Source organism: Triplophysa dalaica, chromosome 24 (genome assembly GCF_015846415.1).
Source record: "Triplophysa dalaica isolate WHDGS20190420 chromosome 24, ASM1584641v1, whole genome shotgun sequence".
Classification (NCBI taxonomy): Eukaryota; Metazoa; Chordata; class Actinopteri; order Cypriniformes; family Nemacheilidae; genus Triplophysa; species Triplophysa dalaica.
Genome location: NC_079565.1, coordinates 4,063,677 through 4,080,561, shown reverse-complemented (window position 1 = coordinate 4,080,561; position 16,885 = coordinate 4,063,677). Strand labels below are relative to the sequence as shown.

Genomic DNA, 16,885 nt, shown 5'->3' with positions numbered 1-16,885 from the left:
ATGCTGAAGGAGCAGGTCACCTGACATACACTTTAAAAAAAATTCAATAACATTTCTGTCAGATGATCCTAAACTTTTGAATAGCAGTGAATGTTCTCGTCGCAGCATCAATGTGTATCTGATCTTTTATTGTCCAAACTGCAGCCTGATGCGTGTTTGTGAACTCATCCGTGTTAAAGAGACGCCCGACGCTCGCATTGGACTGTGATTATAGGCAGGAGATGGTGTCTACGTTGTCATGGTGTCACCATGAAGCGTTCTTGCTTCGATGGCTTTGTTATAGGAGTGGATGTGGCCAATGTGAGCGAGTACTAAAAGCGCAGTAAGGAATGCGTTCAGATTTCTACAAGAAGGTGGCCATAACTGCTGAAGCGTAACAGGTTCACCTCACTTCCATTTTTATCAAATTGTCGGTTTGTCCAATTCATAGTTGTCATGAAACAATAACAAGCTAATATAGTATGTTATTTCTTCATTTTATGTTGTTCACATTTAAAGATATTTAAAGATTGATGGAGACGAGAGGATAGTTTTACAGTGCACTTAAAGTTAGACGAGGGTTTGCTGGTTCTGAATCACATGAGAAAGGGACGTTTTATTTTGCGAATAAAAAGACTGACAGACTGCTTTCCTTCCCTGGGCGCGCAGTCACGGCCAGCGAAGCGTGATGTGTTCACCCGCTCATCGCCTGGCTGTTTTTACTTCCTTCCTACCAGAGAGACACAGAATAAAGCAGGATGCAAGTGATTTATAGATTACACTAATGTGTCATCAGATTTATTAAAGTGTTTTTAGTAGGATGCCGGATGACACTACTATGATTTCCCCATCATAATTATTGTCATATTCATCAGCATTACGACAAGTGATCATGTGTGTTAGAAATAAAGCGGATGATGAGAGTAACTGGTCTCAATCATGCTTTAGGAGGACTGTCATGTTGTGATAAGTGATGCTGATGCTAAATGCGACACTCGCAAGCGGTTCATTGGTTGCTCATTTCAGATGTATGTTGCTGTCCCTCGCTGGTACTTATACTTGCCACTTAGCAATCTCTGATTTGTCATTAAATAACAGATTTCAATATTTGAAGCTTTAGATCAGAATATGAAATTGACATCTACACCAAAACTGCTAGCTTTGATCTACAGTAGTGTTTCCCCAAATATATCTAGGCTAGAAGTATATTTACTCTTTATTTGGTATTTAAATACTCTAAAAGCTCAGCAGGTATGATCTTACCATCACACCAGCATTGCACGAGATTTAAGAAGTCAACAGTTACTGTCTTTGACACTTTAAATGAAGCTAAACTGTCTTACCGAATGTAACATCGTAGCAGCGACTGGATTTCGCTTCTCGGCACAACGTCAGCATGCCTCGACTTAACTCTGCCATCAACACTACACAAACCTGTAATGAGCTCTCTGCTGTTAGCTGATACCCCAAATCCTCTTAAGAAAAACAAATAACAGCTCCAGTTCTGCACATACTGGGAAGGCTGTCTCCGGAGGTGCCAACTTCCTGATTTCGTGCAGCACCGTGATTGAGCATTTGGAGCGGGGAGGATCACTCTGGTTTTTGCTCCTAGGTGTCAATCGTGTGGTGACAGAAGCTTATGTGCTCTAGGAACTGTTAATCTCTCGGACTGTGACACTGATCAGCTCCCGCCACAGTGGGAAATCTGGATCCGGTGAGATTTTGCAAGTACTGTAGTAGATCAGGGACAGGTTCTTAACACAGTGATGGTTAGATTAATTCATTTTTGGGGGTGGAGCACAGTACCCTGCTTTAAAGATCAGCTGGTCCATGCTGGTTAGTGCTTGTTTAGTGATGGTTAAAGTGGTCAGCCTGCATAGCCTTGCAAACCTAAGCTGGTAAAGAAGGTAGTTTACGAACGTAAAAGTTGAAAATGACCAACAGTTTTGGCATGCATTTAATGCACTGCATGCTGATGCATGTATTGTACTGTACTCTGTGTGGGATGCATGAAAGGTATTGCACTGTACGGCGTGTGTGATGCATGCAATGTGCTGCATGCATATCTGTGTTGTATGTTGGCTAGATTCAAGTTATGAGCTGCATGTGCGATGCATGCTACAGTAGGTGTGGTGCATTTTGTGTGCATGACGCATGCTGTGCGCTGCATGCATGATGGATGCTTGTAATTTGGTGAATGCATCATGAGTGGAATGCATAATGCACTGCATGTGGTGCAATGCATAATGCGCTGCATGTGTGATACTTGTAATGTGTTGCATGCATCATGAATGTAATGCACTGCACAATGCATGTTGAGCATTGCATGTCCATGCAGGTGATTCTCACTATAGCGCTAGGATAATCGAGCCTAGTTGTAGTTCATTAAATACGGCCCTATAAGCCCTGACTTATGCCTGGGAAGGATTTAGGCCAACTATAGAAGTAAGCTAATAACAGGATGAGCAGCTCTGTGGAGTGTAGCTCCCCAATATATCCTCTCTATAAACTTAGCTGGATAATTAGCATGGCTAATTAATCATGCACCTTGGCTAAGTGCAGCAGGCTGCAAAGAAAAGACTGTGTTAAAGTGTCAGGACAAATAAAAGATCTGTATTTAGCGCTAGTTGTTCTTTGCAGCGGGTAATTTGATATCCTTTCATATTGCTTTTCCAATTAATCATTTAAATTACAATATTTGTTTTTTATAGGGGCAACTGCATGACATATTCTTTATGTAGGCTACAAGGAAGACTTAAAGAGTTCGTAAAATGGGCATGTCTGTGATTGGCCACAATACTCAACGCATTGCATTCTAATGTTTTTGTTGTGGATGCAACTGATGTAAATCTGAATTGAATTTCACAAGAAACGCTTTTAACTGTGAATAAATGGCACATTTTTTCCAATAATCGCACTGCCCCACCTGCAATTGCATTACAAATCTTGCACTGCTGAATCCCAGCACTGATTAACACGGGTTGCGTTGGTGAGTTCATCTGTTAGTGGAAGTGCACTTGCAGCAGTGAGCCTGTTGCTCGTATGCAGTGTGCATCTTTACACTCTGGTCTACTGCGCTGATCAATAGCCTCATTTTCTCGGGGTCCAGCTTTGTACTAGTGCAGGTTAAGAGGTCTGGAATAGTATTGATCGTGGTATTCACGCGCCATCTGTCAGGGCCATTAACATGATGATGCGTCATTGAAAAAAAAACGCCATTTCGTTCGGATTTGAAAACAGCTCTGCGATTTCGTACATAGGTTTTAAGGTTGTTTTGCTGATGGATTTCAAGTCGGTGTAGAATTCTACATTTACCAATGTTGTTAACTTATAGTTGGTATCTAGCAGTGGTAGCATCGTATTTGATGATGCTTTGAGATGGTAATTTATGCAAACACTAATGAATGCACAAGCTTCTGACAGATATTAAAACACAAGGACATGCATGCACATTTAATGGCCTATGTAGTGGTGAGATCTATACCATATCTAATGCTCTATTTATTTATTTTTTTAATTAAAATATAATGTATTATGATAATTATTTACATAATGTTTAACATGTCAAGACTGTGGTATGTTGAGACACAATTACATATGAAAGCTGGCCATCCAGGGCATTTTTCAGAATGTAAATGTATAGCAATGCATTATTTACAATTATTGAGTTTACTGTGACTGGGTTTATTTCCATCCCAATAATCTTTAACTATCATTATGACTGCATTAACTGCAGAGTATGCAACTACATTACACTTAAGCTCACATAAACAGAATTTGTGTATTTCTGTTTTGTTTTAGACATGTTCATGAGCTAAAAGACCTCAAGTCTTCAGTAGGGAATATTAAGTGCTCATTCAGATAAATACAGTAGGTGTGTGTGGTTTGTGAGGATGGCAGCTTATGGTGCGTCACAGAAGCTTTTAAAGTGTACACAGAATCAAAATTGAATCTATTTATTTTTCAAAATCTTTGCCTTATTGCGCGTATAGGTATAACAAAGCAACAAAGTTGCCATAACCTTAAACAACATGTAACAATTTCCATCAAAGTAACTTGAACATAAATTTCATTGGTGTAATTGTCTTGTTTTGCACGCAAAACATTCTTCAAACAAGAAGTGTTAACTGAAATAAGACAATTACTAATAGGGAAATTGAGACAACAAGACTTTTCAGACTATTTATTTACGCAATTTTTTGTGTTAGCCCTTTAGCTTTTTAAGCAAAAATCTCTTTTGTTTTATGTTAATTCATCTTGTTTCACGGATTGTGTTGCGGACGACATTTCATATGAACTTTAAGATCTGCTCAACTAGACCATCTATACACTACATACAGTTATGTGCTAAAATAAGATTTATGATTTGAGTTCATCTCTCTCACTATCCCGCTTTCTCGTCTCTCCCTTTATGATGTCTCATGATGTCGCCCGTAGGGTCATCGTTATTTTCCTGCATCCTGACACTGATAGATCGAGCATTTTAAAAAGATGAATTGATCAGCTGGTTTCGGCTCTCCTGTTTTAGGCGGAGAGGCTATTTGAGACCCCTTTCCTCTTTACATCGTGTCCGTAGGCAATTCATTTAAAGGCCATCTGCATTTATAGGTTTTTCAGAGCGAGTGCTTCGCCCTGACCCTATGGGTCGAAATCAAATGAGAGTTACATCCCAAAGACTGGAGAAGGGATTTAGGTACAACTAACAACAAAGAGAGAGGGAAACGGAGGGATGCCAAGACAAGAGATTTGTCGATCAAACAAGTTGACCGTAGTGCTATGCTGACAGCAACGGAAACGCGCTACACGTTTGCACTCTCAGTGTTTTGATCTAAACAAGAGCAGCGGTTTACAGATAAAAGAGCTCCAAAGTGAAGTGCATCAAAATCAGCCGCAGGTGCATGATGGGGAACATATTTATAGATTGTTGGGTCAGGTTTGATGGTGCCGGTAACAGGCAGAAGAGGCGAGAGTGTGTGGGCAGGAAAGGTGAACACCTGAAACACTGAACTTCATGTGAAGATGTGAACTGGTTTGTCAGACGTGCATCTATTAAATCTATGCAATCTATTAAAATCATGTAGGATGTAGGTCAAGCCCGTCTGTGGAGTCTTGCTCTTTTTCCGGCTGTGTATAGCACTAATAAAAGCAACGAATGGGTGAAGTTTATTTTCAACATTTTTTATTTTTAGTGCATCCCACATTCTCTGTTGTTATCATGTGTAACTGAGTGCTTTACAATTTTTTTGCCCTCTTTGTAAAACATTCGGACAGCCCCTTTAATTCTGAGAGTCAGAGGGAGGCTGGATGATGCTCATATAAAACTAAATGAGTTGGATAGTCATATTAATAAATAAAGAAGTGTAGGACTACTTCAGTGGCTTTTTATGTTTTAGATGAACTAAAGCATTTCCATGAAAGGATAATAAAAGTCTTCCTTTGCTGCATCTAATGTATGCATGTTTGAATATGTATGCCACATATTACTAATTATAGCTAGCATCTATTTTCTCCTGGCCTGGAAGACATGCGACTTTCTCACGTCAGGTGGAATAAATTAATGATGTTGAGGATTATGGGTAGAGAGAGATGAAGACTGTGATTGGACGATGGTGCTAATAATGCTGTAAGCCGTGATGACCGTAAGTGTTAGTTAGAATTACAAACTACAAACAAACGCGCGGTTGTTGGAAAGAGTGCATGAAGTCTAGAGTCTAAACAACAAGGTGTAAGAATTTAAGAAAGCAATACCCTCAAGAGACACTCGCACACAATATACACATAAACAAACGCTGGTTTGTGTATGTATGGTATCAAATTCCTGTTGCCTCTAATAGATTATTGTCTAAGGATAAAGCAAAATGTTTCAAGATAGTCAAGATTAGAAAATAAGACAGCTGTACATTCAAGAAATGTAAAGACAACCAATCGGATTGGAGCTTGACCGTTTAATATGCATGAGACAGTAGGACTGTGGGCGGTTAGTGGGCGTACCATCTGAGGGTGAGACTGCGTCTACACTTGTCTTAAGTCTACAATTCACACCCCCTTCACAAAATAAGCATTAATGAATGTCTTCTCGATGCCATTAATATGAAGAAATGTCATATTTCTTCCTCTGCTTACTGCTTCACTGTCAGTCTCTCTCTCCCTCTCTTTCTGTATTATGTAAGATTCTTAAAAAGCATCATGTCTACGCCACACCCCCTCATTTTCTGGGACAAGAGAAAAAATGTCAGTGCTGATGGTACATATTGCACTCGAGTCAGACAAAAACCCACATATTATCAAGACAGTATGCAAAGGGCGCTGTGCATTGGCCTTATATAACAACTGTTTAATTTTCCTCAATGCTTATAAATGGTTTTCCTTGATTCTGGTTGGCAGGCCCGACTCTTTGCATTTGCAGGGGTGGCCTGACCTCACCTTAACGTCCGTCTTGCCCACCCATTGAGAATAAAAAAAAGACCCCAAAATTCAGTATTTTTCTATTGGCTGGAAGCAACACCACTCTTCACTCACATAGCGGCTTTAGTTTGTAACAGAGAAGCACGCTACAGGTGGAAGCAAAAACGGTGTTTATTGTAAACAGCATGTAAAGTAATTGTGCAGTAAAGTTTGATTTATGTACTATAGCTGGACTTTATGCGGTCTTATTTTGTGCTGTTAACAAACAGCTGGTATTTGCTTGCAATAGGCTAGATTTGAATCTGTTGACCGTAAGTAATGGCTGAAAGCGCCATCTTCCGAAGCTCCCGCTTCAAAAATAAATCTCTTTACATCTCCTTACAAGTCGCAAGTGTCCTTACATCTCAAACGGCTCAATTCAGGCTGCAGGTGGTAGCGAAACAATGTGCAAAATAGTTTAGTTTAGGCGCGCTGCGTGCTCACAGACCTCATACATAACAGCATATAGAGATTCTTTCATTAAAATGGGTGTTTTTTGCTAAATTAAACAGAGGTCAGTGATCGTTCAGTGATGATTGCTATATCCTTCTATTTATGTCTAGTTTATATAACCGCTTTTTAGTTAATGTGTAAAACAGTAAAATCAAATGCACACAATTGCATACTATATAAAACTTTTGTTTCAATCTCGCAATCTTCTGTAATGAATATGTGTCTTTTTTCTACATTTATAACATCATAAATCATTTAAATCCTGTATGTATTTCAGTCATATATTGCAGTGTTTGTTGAATTCAGCGTCATTTCATAAAACATTATTTTTGTACTTCTTCTAACATTTACAAAAACAGTTTTGTGTTGCTTGAAACTAAATATGAAAGTTTTTTGTGATTTTTCTGTTTTAAAAACACAGATTGTATATTTTGACCCGTTTTTCTCCAGTTCTGCAAAAAAATACAACATTTTTAAATGAAATGTGGGAGAACTGTTGTCCGAGTTCACAGAAATAAACCAAAGTGATCATTTTTACCAAAACACATTCTTATCAGAAAAATTAACTTTTGAAGTGGTCTCTTAATGTTTTGCGGCTATATACTGTGTGTGGTAAATGCCCACCAGGATATCTGCTAGCCCATCCTTTTGCACCTGGCAGAAACCGGGTCTGCTGGTGTGTGTATCCTTGTAGACCTTACAGGATGGGGACCCGACAAAGATAGTAATACTAGTCACTATGCTTTTTTAGTCCCCATGAGGAGAATTCTAGATGATCATGCTAAGTGCTATTGCTAAATGCTGAGTTTAGTCAATGAAAGTTAAGCCAAATTTCATATTCTCTGCACCACTTTGTTCACCACTCCATGTAGAAAACATTCTAGAAATCATACAAAAAATTTGCTTGCTGAGTAATTGACTTTGTTTAGGAAACTGTGTAAATCTATTTTCTACTGGGAATGTTAATTTTTATATTAAACACATCTGTTATTCTGAAACACGTTGAGGCTGTATTGAAGTTAATCAGCAAAACGCAGTATTTCTCTCCAGTTTGGCATTCAACGCTTTCATCTATTTTTAACAAAGGCTTGTTCTATTCGGACGGTAATTCTTTCTCACAGGGAGGTCAGATATTTCCCCATTTAAATGGTGGGGTAAATGGTGATATTATTGCAGTCCGAATCCAGAATGTCTGTTTTGAAAGTCTGTTCTGACCACTTAAAAGCACCGCAGAGTATTGTTCACATAAGTTGTAACTTGACCGATAGGTCAGGGAGATGTTAAGAACAGAAAGAAAACAAGAAAAGACATGAAAACATTCGATATATTATTTTAAAATATTGATTTTATTCCAATAAAATATGTGCAAATTATCATGTGAGCTGAGAAACCAGCAGCATCCAAGGTGTTTGTAATTGTAACGTGCTTCTCATTCTTCTTTCTTGTCTTTGTGTGCGCAGGGCGAAGGTAGCCAGCGAAACCAACTGTGAAGATGTCCAGAAACTGTTGGCACTGTGGAAGACTTGGCAGGTGAGTGAACAGGAACAGGTTGCGAGGAACACACTTTGGCTGATTTGAGATCAGGCACGGTGCCCCGTCTGAGGATCGGATTTTATGTGGCGTACACAAGATGAACCAAAAGCATCCACAGCTGTCTCATTGGAGACCAAGATAGATTAAATCAAACAGGACTGTATTATAATTAATCTGTGTGTCTGCCTTCTGCTGTTCAGTGTCCTGAATGTTTGCTTAGATTGAACAAAATAAAAAATTGTAGATAATTCTTGAGGGGATTTCAAAAAAGAATTGAACCCCTTTAACATGCGACTTGACTATTTAAAAGGAACCTTGGGTATATAGATATGTATGGCTTTATATATTTACAATAGCATTGAATTTATAAATATTAAATAAAAAAAGCTGCGTAACTGTCATAGTATTCATACACTGTATTTATTTTGCGTCAAAATATATAATGAATATTACAATTCGTTTTCATATTACAACAAATTAAGCCATACATCTCTGTCCACACTTGGTTCCCTTTAACAGAACATCTATTTAGATAAGTTGAGTTGTTGTTTTTACTCAGAAAGATTTGGCTCTGGGTAAAGATGGTTTGGAGAGTCGGTGATCATGTTTGGATAATATGATAAAGGTGTCCATTATAAATGTTATTTTTTAATCGTGAAATAACACGTTTTTTTCCTTTATTGTTATTTTTTATTTTTTATTTGTTAATTAAATTAAATGAATGAATTATAAATAAATGAAATTATATTTATTCACTAAAAATAAATCACATTTATTTATTTATTACATTTCTTCATTTTTAAATTATAATAATTTATTATTAATAAAATTACATTTCATTATTAGTAGCTTTATGTTGATTTATTTATTCAGACATATTTTTGAGGTTTATTCCTAACAGTAACATTTGTTTCTTTTGTATTTTGGCATAACTAAGAGAAGACAAAGACAGAGAAATGACATTTAATAATTGTATTTATCTATTCCTTTTAAAACAAATTCAAACATTTTATGAAGGCATATTTTTGAAGATCACTGGTTTATTCCTATCACTTACATTAGCTGTTATGGCAAAATTAAGAGAAGACAAAGACTACCAAGTTTTACCGTGTTCTTAGAAATATTGTTATTGTCTAAGTAAATTATTTAAAGTTCTGGTTAAAGATTTGTTGAGAAAGCTTTTCATTTTTGTGAGGGAAATCAATGCACTCACAGTCATGGACATCTCAACCCTTTTTTCAACTCACGGTTGATTGTTTTTTAGGGCGAGAGGAGAATTACGGGTCTGCCCCAAACTTACTCGGGTGGTCTCATTCCCCTGAGAGGGGAGTCTGGGTCAGCTGATTAAAAAGATAATGAGTCGATGTGATAGATTTATGTCTTTCCCGCAATATGTGGCCTTTGGATGCCTCCCGCAGGAGGCTGTAACTGTATAAATAACAGATGGTGACACTGGATGGCAACTGCTCCCTCGCCTAAGTTGTCTGAGTCATTTTTGTGGTTTTGTTCAATTAAACACCACGGTGATCAGGCCAGCAACATTTTAAGCATTAAACAGAACACCGTCTCTCTCAGAAGAGCCATATTGAGTCATGCGTATTGACATTTGATCAGCACAAATTATATTGAAGGAATGACTACGTGCCTGTGTGTTTTCTCGAGTTTGTGTGCCCTGTGCATGACGCAAGTTGCACTAGAGATATGAAGTTGTAAAAAAACAGTATGACATCAAAATTGTTGTGTCGTTCCCCTATACTTGCTTTTGCAAAGAATGTGACACCAATTGCATTTGGTGTCATGAACGTCAAATAGTTTTGATGCGATGTTTGAATTAATAGGAACACAGAATGCAGGAAATATATTACTTAGTAAAGTAACACCATAAACAAACTTGTTTTGTGATATGATTTGTTTTATAATGTAGGTCAAAGTACAAAGCTGTTAGTTCATAAGAACGACTTGCCTAGGGATCTGAAGTAACAACGTTTGTCAAGGAGACACAGATATGGTGTTTTTTCTTCGCTTTGCACTGTTGAGTGGAGACACAGCTGTAGCAGATGCAGTTGCTGCATCATTATTCTGATTTGGAGACATAGTTTGCTCTCCATACAAATCCAAACCTGAGCCATTTTAACCAGTTTTGTTTTCAGATCAGGCTAAAAAATTGCAGAATAAGCCCTGGTTGCTGGGTTTAACATACGGAGCACAATGCATGTCTGCACCTGCAGCTTAATTATCTGTTAATAATTCAACAAATGTAGTGTAACGGTCGGAGGACTTGTCTGAGCGGCCCGCAGGGATTTTTGTGCCGCTATCTGCATCTCCTGCTAGGTTTTTATGGGTAGAGTTACGGACCGCAAACTCCTTCTCTCTCAAAAGGCTGTTGTCTGAGTTGCTCAGAGGGATCTTGCGATCTGTCCTTTTGCAAAACGTCCCTTTCATGCGATACAAAAGACAAGACGATCCCTTGAAGAGTTGTCTAGTTCCTTAAATCTTTTCTCAAATGTGATTTTTTTCATGTATTTCTGGCGTTCGATTGATACTTCAAACATCACATGTAATTATTTCACTTTTGTTCTTTTTGGAAGAAGACACATTTTTTCAAGGCTTCAAAGTTGAAATATTGAATGTATATGATATTAGTTCTTTTCGGAAGGATGAGTCTCTGCAGAGAGATGGATGCTGAGAAACAAAGGTGTTTCTGATTTGTGCACGATTGTGAAAGTGTTTGTCGGGCAGTGGGCGGGGAACGAGAAATCAGCTTGAGAGGGTTAGATGGCCACTTGACTTTATGATCCTGAAAGCGATCTCCTTCTTCGCACGTCTACTTGACAACCTTGGAGTGTGTCAAGGAAAGGCATGAAACATGTCTGATGATGTAAAATCTTGTGATGTGGTATGTTGAAGATGGGGTAACACACGCAGTTTCTGACAATCTCATATTAATCTTTAGTTTCTATACAGTAGTATTGCATACGTCGTATCTTCGAAGAGTGATACCGAAGAGAGACATTTATTTCCAGAAAAGGACGAGCTGCTGGAGGCAGGCAAGGGGGATGGAACTACAGCAGGAGCACACAACACATCATCGCATTATCCCTTCGTGTTGTTTACATCATGCACGTACGCGACGATCTCCAACATAACACAGACACATGACTTCTACATATGAATCTAATCCATTTTATCAGTTTCAAACGATCTCCAAAGCCAGCTTTATATCTACCGTTACTATAACATCCATCACTGAAATGCTTGAACAAATAAACACACCTTAACTTCTCTCACTATCGCAAGAGTAACGAGCTGCAGGTTCACAGCACATCCAATCTTTATCCAGACATAAAAAACTTTCCCAAAAAGTTGTAGTGCTGAGGGCGTGTATCAAGCACAGATATACTATGTCATGCACAGTGTAAAGAAGTGAGAATGCATGACATAGCAGGTTACCCCATCTTTAAGTTTGCGTTGTTGTAGGTGAAGCGAGTAAACCAAAAAACAGTATACCAAACAGCACAGACTTGAAATGATGACAGGAGCTAAAAGCATCTGACTTTGTGATGTCAGTAAGTAACGCCCTGGTTACGCTTTCTATTGCGCCACCAGACTTGACCTGTACCTGCATGCCCTGCACTTGCATGCGGTTGCTGTCCTTGGTGCTGAGCGGAGGAGTCTGTTAAAGGAACAGACGTTCTGTACAGATGACTCAACCTCACCAGAGGAACATCCTCTTAAGTCAGTTCTTTCGTTATAAACAACCCTCTTTTCAAGGCTGTATGATTGAATTCACAGTTAAAGGTGCTCGACAAGAAAGCAACTACACTGGCAGTCAGACATGAGGCTTACAATAGTCATGCAAGGGATAGTTCGGAAAAAAATGAAATTCTGTCATCATTTACTCACCCTCATGTCATTTCAAACCTGCATGACCTTCTTTCTTCTGCAAAACACAAAAGAAGATGTTTTTTGATGAATGCCGGTAACCAAACAACACTGGTGACCATTTAATTCCAAAGCATGGACACAAAACCACAGAGACACTTTACAAAATATACTTTTTTGTTTTCCACAAAATAAACTGTCATATACAGTTTTCAAATGACATTAGGGGGATTTAATGATGACAGATTGTTGGGGGGTTGGGGGGTGAGCCTTTTTAATCAACCCACCCAATTTGTATTCGGGTTTACCTTTCATGCTGTAGTGCACATATAGAGTTTGCCTTTTAAATTATTTTGACTTCACTCCCATTTTTGTTAGTTTTGTTTTCTTTACTGCCATATTTATTAACTTCTCACCGCTTTTACCTTGCTAAACACACATGTAAACATTATGTGCCTACTCCGCAAGTACTATGCACACAAACACACACAAACAGTATATAATGGAACTCTCTAAACATTGATTTAAAGAGCAGACCCTCTTATTTTTTAAGAAGTGCCCTCCCACCTTACCGACCCCCCCTCCCTTCCTCCAGGCAGACCGGATCAATACAGCATCTTTGTGTCGGACATTCTGCATAATTACAATAATAAATCAAGTCATGTGTGTTGATACGGTTCGTGTGTATATGTGTTAGGATATTATCTTTGTTCCATGTTTGTTCGTGTTATCTGTTTTTATTCCGCATATGTGCACATGAGCATGTTGCAGTTTCGGAAAGCACTTATGGGATACTTCATCCCATTCCCGCAATGCGTTTGACTTGACCTTCCGTTGTGACTACTGGTGGCATTTTACATGATTTCTAAATGAATCGTGAAATACAAATGGACTGTTTACTTTTTAAAGAATGTTGCTCGATTTATTCTGCATAATTTTAAGATCTGAGAAGATATTTGGACCTTGCTCACCAACCCTTTGTTTGGCTATGTAACTAAGTGCGAGAGTTCACGCTCGCATGACTTTCAGAGCCACTGGTCCGCAGCGCATTCTTGGTGTGACAGCAGAGTACGAAGAGACCAATCGAAATTTGCACGGCTCATTTGGCTACAGAATGTGCTGCCTCAGGCCAGGCCTTGCAACACCTCTGGACTGGACCGTGGAAATAATGTAGGCTCAATTGTTTGGTAAATGTGCTGCCCTGCGGTTGCATCGGTCAGTCTCGTATGGCTAACAGAACACATCAGCTCCCATCCCAGCATCCTCATGCAGGTCAGGGGTGTTTCACAGAATGTCACGTAAGAGCGCGTATTATCTTAAAATACAGCAATGAGATTTGTTTTTGTTGACTGCAACAAGATTGAACTTCAGCAAAATGTTATGACATAAGAAGTGAATAGTATATTTATTTAGACGGCTATGTTTCACTCAACATGCAAAAGCTTTAATAAGTATTTTCAAAATCCCCTGGAGCAAATAAATCACTTGACTTGAAAATTGAGTAAAATATTAAGGTTTGTTTTCAGGGAAGTACTTGGAATTAAATGTAGTTTTTTATATATTAAGAATCTAACAGAATTTAATAAGGATTATACTTTAAACAGTATTTGCCAATGGGGTGGAAAAAAAACGTAATTAAATATATTTTCTGTGATACCAGTTTTACCTTTTCAAGGGGATGTTTCGTGCATTCTGACTTCTTTACAATGTCAAACGTGCTGTCTTCTCATGCTTGACATGGTCAACGTGTCAAACAACGAGCTTGACGCATGATGTAGTATTTCTGTGTTCAATACACTCACCCAGCGTTCGTGTAAGTTTCAGATTTTTTTTCGAACATGAAAATGCGTTTCGTGACAACTTTTCTTAGTCCCTTTTCAGGCAATAACCCCCCACACGCGTCGTATGTTTTCGGAAATAATCGAACAGCTGTATCTGTCTTTTATATATGTTTTCAGACTAAAGACTTTATGGATATTTGAACTCTATGGATATTTGAAGGTTGCAATACTATTCTTTAAGTACTCGGGATTAACATGAGATATGCAGAAACTGTCTCAGTTATGGCCTATTGTTTTTAAGGATGATTTAATATTTTCACTGGAAAACATGACAAAAATTACAAATGTTGCAATGAGTACATGTTCCAGACTTCATGATGAGATTCATGTACTCTTTATATTTATTTATTTTGTGTAAAATATGGACAAAATCAATCCCTAAATTGACCTATTCTGGGTTGAAAATTGTTTATCACAACAATTGTTTTTTCCATCAAACATGAAAACTCGAATGTCCATAATCCGTCATCATCCGCAAAATCTGCCTCCAGAAATGTCTCTTCAAAATCCCGCAGCAACTGACAGTAAAGGCCATGTGGCATTCCGGCCGTATCAGTTTATTTAATGTATTTCAATCATCGCTCATTGATTTACTTCACTGGAGAGAATACATTTCTATAAAAGCTTGAGAGAGAAAATAAAAATCCACTGAGATTTTTTGCATATGAATATAAATGGAGTAACTGCCAGGGGCACAAAGCTTTGTGTGTTTGTTGGACTGGCAGACAGAAGATTGCTTCGCTTATTGACACTTTAATCAAGTCTAGTGGAGAAATGCTCTCAGTGTGTCTTATTATGAAGGCATTAACAATGCAACACTCCAGTGGCACAAATAAGCTCGCTCAGTGTGAGGAGTAAAATACATTTGGATACTAAATTCTAAACGTTAAACTGGGTAACTCTACATTTTCTCTCAATTAGACAAAATGTTGGTGAAGTTTTATTGAAACTGTTGTTTACCAAGCCGGCATTCAATCTAGGCACTAAGTTAGTAGTCTTTTAAACTATGATTGTAAATCGTATATCAACAGCTTTAATTGCTATAAATAAAAAACTTCAAACTATAAATCACTGATAGGATTTTTTGTTTTATATTTTCACAAACAGCAACTGGCTAATTCCGATCCCACTATATTGAAACTCTTGGTTGTGTTTTTTTTAGTCTTATCCAAGATTTCATCCAAGAAAAAGTTATTCCCATTCTCCTTGAAATGCTTGTATTCTGTGTGGATGGCTCATGAATTTGCATTCTGTAAATTTCTTTCTATTTTCGCTAAAAATGTCATTTAGTAAGTCAAATGTAAGTTAGTGGCATCTATAATTTTAGATAGTTACTCCCGGGCTGAAATATGAGGACCATGTGGGGAAAAATATATTTCTGGTTGAACTGTCCTTTAAACTTTGACTTTTGTAAAATCATAAAAAATTCTTATCATAAGTTTATATGATCTATGAACAACGCGTGAATGAATTTTAAGGGGGTGGGCAGAGTTCCACCCTAAAAATGTTGATCTTTAATCCATTATAGCCTCCAAACTCGTTCCATATTTAATACATCCATACAATTGTATTTAAGTTTTATCTATGCATATTTGTTTAAAATGATAAACATGTCCTCAACTTAAGTTCCCCTATGAATCTCATTCATTTCCAGCACTGGTTACTCCCCAACACTGCGATCGTGAAGTGTGTTAAAGACAGATCTAGAAATAGAAGCTAAACGTGTCTTTTCGTGTCTCTGACAGAAGACGTCGCTGAGATATGTTAACCACAGTGTCTTTCAATATTGAATTATACATTAGATTCGTGTCGAGCTGAATAGCGCTTTATTTCACGTCAACAAAATGATGTTGGTGGAGCTCAAACATGTCCTTTGGCACTTCTGTACCAGATAATTAATATAAATCCAATGAGAAAGACGTAAAAAGAAAGATTTAGTGACGATTGTGACATTGAGGACTGTTTTGTTACGATTTGTCCCTGTCATGCATGCCTGCTGAAGGCGCCTCCTCGCAGGGGGTTGGCATGGCAACCAAGGACAGGAAGTAAATCAGTGCCAGCTGAAAAGTGGTCGCCAAGGAGACGCAGAGCAGAAACTTTGCGGGGCCCATTGACAGCTTGGAGAGAAGGGGCGGGGCTTATTCATTGGGGTAGACGAAGGAAGTGATGTATTTGCAGAAACGCTCATTTGAAGACGGTATGGAAAACAGAATTCATTTACATAAATAGTGCAGCTTCTGAAAGGCGGTTTAGAGTGCAGAATACACCAGATGGTCACTTGTTACGTTGAATGTGCCTGTTCTGGTGCAGAACTACGTTTCAATCGAAGACATCCAGAACATGAAACAAATCAATTGAATAATCAGCTTTGTAGCTTGAGTTGTAAACGGAAGAAAGGTCTCTGCACGGTCACATGTAGACATGTTGTGGCGATTTCACAGTCATAGCTCAGAAATGCGTGTCATAGGTGACATGTCCTAGATTCTGAGTTTTTGAAAATGAGTTAAAAATGACAGATTGGTTGGAATGTTGTTGAAACCTGACCTTCAAATCCGATTGGTTGATAGGAATGTCATTCTAGGGCTAGCAGTGATGTTGATCTAATGGCAGTCAATCCCTACAAGTTGTTATGGGGTGTCATTGACCTCTGGGCTCCGGGAATAAGCGTCACCTTTCACCCCATTAGCAACGATTTTGCCTCTATGTGGTTTTTTTTGTAGCTTGACAGTTAGGATCACCATCCTCTCACTTGT

At 38.3% G+C, this 16,885-nt stretch overlaps 1 protein-coding gene across 3 annotated transcripts in view; it reads left to right on the top strand.

Annotated features, from left to right (window-relative positions):
- lrrc4ca (leucine rich repeat containing 4C, genome duplicate a) overlaps positions 1 to 16,885 on the top strand; it is a 140,505-nt gene that overhangs the window by 113,845 nt on the left and 9,775 nt on the right. For all 3 annotated transcript variants that reach the window (XM_056740586.1, XM_056740585.1, XM_056740587.1), the window contains exon 2: positions 8,337 to 8,406. The gene's annotated coding sequence lies outside the window, so the exon portion shown is untranslated. The remainder of the gene's footprint in view (positions 1 to 8,336; positions 8,407 to 16,885) is intronic.